This window comes from Dromiciops gliroides, chromosome 5, assembly GCF_019393635.1.
Source record: "Dromiciops gliroides isolate mDroGli1 chromosome 5, mDroGli1.pri, whole genome shotgun sequence".
NCBI lineage: Eukaryota > Metazoa > Chordata > Mammalia > Microbiotheria > Microbiotheriidae > Dromiciops > Dromiciops gliroides.
The window spans coordinates 197,895,230-197,901,229 of NC_057865.1; positions in this window are offsets into that span (position 1 = coordinate 197,895,230).

Sequence of the window (6,000 nt, forward strand, 5' to 3'; positions counted from 1 at the left end):
GCTGACCAGACTTTGTCAATTCCAGACACCAATTATTTTGTAGATCTCTCATACTCTCCCCTCCAAAGATTCCCAAGCTTTCTTTTTGTACTTTTGCTTGTTATGTAAAACAGCTTGCCCTGTACAAACTCTGTTTCCAGTCCCACTCTTTGGGTACTCCTAGCATTTGCTATGGTGGTATCAGGAGTCGTAACTCCTCTGCCCCAAGGCCTTAATTTTATTATATTGATTATTTTTATTAATTTTCAGGTTGACATTTGCTGGTGCCACTGAGCTTTGAAGACTCCCTGCCTGGCCAGTCCCCCTGTTTTGACTTTTTGGATGCTTGGTGCCAAGAGGAATCCTTTGTGCTCCAGTTCTGACTCAAATTCAGAGGCTCGGTCTGGGTGAGTGGGTCTCTCAAATCCAGAACTCTGGTGTCTTACTGATTAAATTCCTGAAGTTCTTTGATAGGAGTGGTCTGGTTCTGTCCACAGATGGCTTGATAACTTGGGTCCATTCTGACAGGTCCCCCTAACAAAGGATGGCTGTAGTTTGTTTTTATGGACCATATGTGGCTACTCTGACAGGTCCCAAAAGGACAGCTTCCAGGCTCTGTTTTCAAATTGTGGACTCCATGATTGCAAGTATTTGGGAAATTGGTAGAATTTAAGTCTGACCCTCAACACTGATGGCCCAGTGGGGTCTCCTTTTTGAGTTTACTCTTGATTCTGCTGGTCTCAAGATTGAGGGCCCTGAGTGGGATACAATTTCCTAAGGGCATCTCCCCATCTCTGACCTCTGCTCCTCCTTTTAAAAAGCCAATTATTTTGGCTCAAATTAATTGGGCTTTGAGGATATAGAGAATTCAATTTGTGCAAGCTAAATTATTTTAAGAATCTTTACCGGGGGCAGCTAGATGACGCAGAGGATAAAGCACCGGTCCTGGATTCAGGAATACCTGAGTTCAAATCCGGCCTCAGACACTTGACACTTACTAGCTGTGTGACCCTGGGCAAGTCACTCAACCCCCATTGCCCTGCCAAAAAAAAAAAAAAAAGAATCTTTACCACTACTGTTTACTGTTTTTGTGTCTGTCTTTGTGTAGTGCAATTTGTGTTAAAATATTCTCTGAGTTGTGTGTGTGTGTCCCTGAGTAAAAACAAGTTGTTTTGTCTTCTTCGCCCTTGCTGTCCAAGCTAAGTGCCTTATCTTGCACTGTTATACAATTTTCTCTGCCACTCAACTCAGAATCGTCAGAAAGGTAATTTACCCAGAGAGGCAGTTAAAGGGTGACTACCATTTGATTTTCTTTTTTTACCTACTTTTAAGAAATTTGTTAAAACTTCAATTGGGAATTGATCTCCATTTAAATCCAGTTTTTTTTTATAAGCCCCCAAATTAAGGGTTACAGATCAAGTTTAATTTAAATCTGGGGGATTGTCTGGCTTCTCAGTCACCAGAGTTTTTATCACCATGTAAAAGTGAGTTTACTGATAATAATGGTCTCATATTGAAATGCTAATAAATGAGCCTTAGATAAATTGAGAATTATACCATTTGGGAATATAGATGCAGTTGTAATTCAATTTATTCTAGTTTTATTTGGAATAAAATGTCTTCAAATAATGTGTGGGTTTTTTTAAAGTTAGGATTTATTATGATAATTGCATAAAGACAAAAGTGTTTTAAAAATTTCATGGGGGGGGGTGGAGTCAAGATGGCGGAGGAGAGGCTGTGACTCCCACAAGCTCCAGATAAACCCGTCCATTCACGCCCAAATAATGCGGTAAAAATCAAAACCCAGAACAGCCTAATGCACGTAAGAACAGAGTAAGACTGTTTCTCCACAAAAGAGGGCAATTCTGATCACCTACTGATCAGGCTGAACAGCTCAGCATGCAGTCCGAACCCAGCCAGGGACACTGCTTCCAGCGCATGTCAGAGTCTTCAGCACCAGCAGCTTCTGAGGCTCTGATCACGATCATGGACTGGTGAGGGGGGTTCGGCGGTAGGCCTGGGTGAAGTGGAGGCAGTATCTACTGGAGTTGGAGCAAAGCGCCCTGGGTCTGAACCAGTGGGCTGAATCAAGTGGTGGTGGCCCAGTGGGGGAGGGGTAAAAACACACCAAGATTCTGACCATAGAGAATCAGAGTTCAATTAGACTTCTGTTTCCGGGTCAAAGAGAAAGCGGCTGTGATTACTAACAAGCCAGGCAGGCTGAGAAGAAGCCCTGGGCCACGCTGTAGCACGAACAATGTGTCCTGGAAGCAGCACTACACTTTAAGGATTAAAAAGCCAAGAAACAGTAAGCCAGGATGAGTAGGCAGAGAAAGCAGAAGACCATCGAAAACTTCTTTGGGGGAAAGGTAGACCACAATACATCCTCAGAAGAAGAAGATAATAATAGGGTCAAAGCTCCAACATCCAAAGCTTCCAAGAAAAATATGAACTGGTCTCAGGCCATGGAAGCTCTCAAAAGGGACTTTGAAGAGAAAGTAGGAGAGATAGAACAAAGATGTAGAGAAAGAGAGGAAGGAATGGAAAGGGAAATGAGAGCAATGCAGGAGAGTCATGAGAAAAAAGTCAACAGTTTGAAAAGCCAAATGGAAAAGGAGATTAAAAAACTGTCTGCTGAAAATAATTGCCTAAGAATTAGGATTGAACAAATGTAAGCTAGTGACCTTATGAGAAACCAAGACACAGTAAAGCAAATCCAATTGAATGAAAAAATAGAGGGCAATGTGAAATATCTCCTTGGAAAAACAGCTGACCTAGAAAATAAATCTAGGAGAGAGAATTTGAAAATCATTGGACTACCTGAAAACCATGACCAAAACAAGAACTTAGACACCATCCTCCAAGAGATTGTGAGGGAAAATTGCCCTGATATTCCAGAAGCAGAAGCTAAAATAGAAATTGAAAGAATCCACCGCTCACCTCCTGAAAGAGATCCCAAAAGGAAAACCTCCAGGAATATTATAGCAAAATTCCAGAACTCCCAGGTCAAGGAGAAAATATTGCAAGCAGCTAGAAAAAGGGAATTTAAATACTGTGGAGCTCCAATAAGGATAAAGCAAGATCTAGCAGCTTCTACATTAAAGGACCAGAGGGCATGGAATATGATATTCCAGAGGGCAAAGGAACTGGGACTACAGCCAAAAATCACGTACCCAGCAAAACTAAGCATCATCTTTCAGAGGCAAACATGGAATTTCAAGGAGAAAGAAGACTTTCAGGCATTTTTTATGAAAAGACCTGAACTGAATAGAAAATTTGACTTTCAAATACAAGACCCTGGAGAAGCATAAAAAGATAAACAGGAAAAAGACTTCATGAGGGATATTAAAAGATCAAACTATTTATATTCCTACATGGGAAGATAATACTTCAAACTCATAAGAACTATCTCAGTAAGGATTTAACAGAGGACACAGGTCTGAACTGAATACGAAGGGATGTTATGTTTTGTTCTTTGTGGGGTGTCTTATGTCTGGGGCCGGATTTGGGCTTGGGGCCTCCTGGGTCCAGGGCTGGTGCATTGTCCACTGTGCCACCTAACTAACCCATAATGACATCCTTAAAATAGGGTTGAGGTGTAGGAGAAATAGACTGGGGGAGGGGGAAGGGGAGAGATGGTCTGGGGAGAGGTTGTTCACATGAAGGAAACAAGAAAAAAGCTTATGGAGGGGAGGGGAAGAGGGGGAAGGAATTGGGGAGTGAGTGAATCTTAATATCATCAGAATTGACTCAAAGAAGGACTAACATACATACCCAAGTGGGTATAGTAATATATTTTTGCCCTGAGGGAGGGGAGGGAGATAAGGGGGTGGGGGGAGGGAAGGGCAGATTCAGGGAGAGAGTAGTAAAAAGCAAAATACTTTCGAGGAAGGTAAAGATGTTCTGCATAACAGCATAAGTATGACATATTGAATTGCTTGATTTCATAGGGAGGATTGAGGAGAGAGGGAAGAAGAAAATTTGGAACATAGAATTAGCTCAAAGACCTTAAACTCATCAGAGCTGGCTCATGGAGGGAATAACATTCACACCCAGTTGGGAGGAGTAATCTATTTAACCCTATAGGATAGTATGAGGGGAAGAGGATAAGGAAGGAAGGGTGGGGAAAAAAAGGGAGTGCAGAGTAGGGGAGGGGACAGTCAGAAGTAAAACACTTTTGAGGAGGAATAGTTTAAAAGAAGATAGAAAATAGAGTAAATATCATGGGAAGGGAATAGGATGGAGGGAAATAGTTATTATGATGACTTTGCTGGGCTAATATGAAGAAAATTCTTTGTCAAGTTTAAGGTACTTTATTTAGGTTATGAACAGGATACTATTAGAAAAACCTGGAAAGACCTACATGAACTGAAGCAGAGTGAAATGCACTGTATACAAAATAACAGCAATAGTGTAAGATGATCTGCTGGGAAGCATGTGGTTATTTTCGGCAAGGCAATGGTCCAATATAACCCTGAAGGACTTATGAAAATGGCAACCCATCTACAGAGAAAGAAGTGATAGTATCTGAAAATAGATGGAAACACATTTTTTTTCTTTTTCTTTTTTTTTTTTTTGGTGAGGCAATTGGGGTTGGGTAGCTTGCCCGGGGTCACGCAGCTGGTGGGTGTTGGGTGTCTGGGGCCGGATTTGGGCTTGGGTGCTCCTGGCTCCAGGGCTGGTGCTCTGTCCACTGCGCCACCTAGCTGCCCCTGGAAACACATTTTTAAAAAAAAATTTTTTTTCTCTTTGACAATTCCTCAGTCTGAAGTTTTGGGAGTTTTTTGACTGTTTTCTCTCACAACCTAGCTAATGTGGGAATGTTTTCCATGACTACTCATGTATAACTTATTTTGAAATGCTTGAGTTCTAGTGGGTGGGGGGTGGGAATGGAGGAGGAAGAGAAGTTGGAACAATTTTTTTAAAAAATTGATGTTAAAATTTGTTTTTACATATATATATATTTTAATGTATAAGGTATTTTATTTTTTCCGTTACATGTAAAGATAGCTCTCAACTTTTGTTTATACATGCTTTACAATTTCAGATTTTTCTCCCTCCCTTCCCTCCCTCCCCCCTCCCCTAGACAGCAGGCAATCTGATATAGGTTATGTCTATATATCTCTATCCATATACATATAGATATAGATATATACACACACATATATATACACATAATAACATTAATCCTATTTCTGCATTAATCCTGTTATAAGAGAAAAAATCAGAGCAGTGATGCAAAACCTCAAAATAGAAAAAAAAAAACAACAGCACCCAAAACAAAAGAAATAATATGGTTCAATCAGCATCTATACTCCACAGTTCTTTCTTTTTTTTTTTTCTTGGATTTGGAGATCCTCTTCTATCATGAGTTCCCTGGAACTCTTCTGTACCATTGCATTGGTGAGAAGAATATAGTCCATCACAGTAGGTCAACACTCAATGTTGATGATACTGTGTACAATGTTCTTCTAGTTCTGCTCATCTCACTCATCATCAGCTCACGTAAGACCCTCCAGGTTTCTCTGAACTCTTCCTGCTCATCATTTCTTACAGCACAATAGTATTCCATTGTATTCATATACCACAACTTGTCCAGCCATTCCCCAATTGATGGGCACCCCCTCAACTTCCAATTCCTTGCTACCACGTAAAGAAGAGCTATAAATATTTTTGTACATGTGGGTCCCTTTCCCCCTTCCATGATTTCTTTGGGCAAAAGACCTAAAAGTGGGATTGCTGGGTCAAAGGGTATGCACAGCTTTATCGCCCTTTGGGCATAATTCCAAATTGCTCTCCAGAATGGTTGGATCAGCTCACAGCTCCACCAACAATGCATTAGTGTTCCAATTTTCCCACAGCCTCTCCAACATTTATTATCTTCCTTTTTTGTCATTTTAGCCAATCTGATAGGTGTCAGGTGGTACCTCAGAGTTGTTTTAATTTGCATCTCTCTAATCATTAGAGATTTAGAGCATTTTTTCATATGGGAATAGATAGCTTTGGTTTCTTCATCAGAAA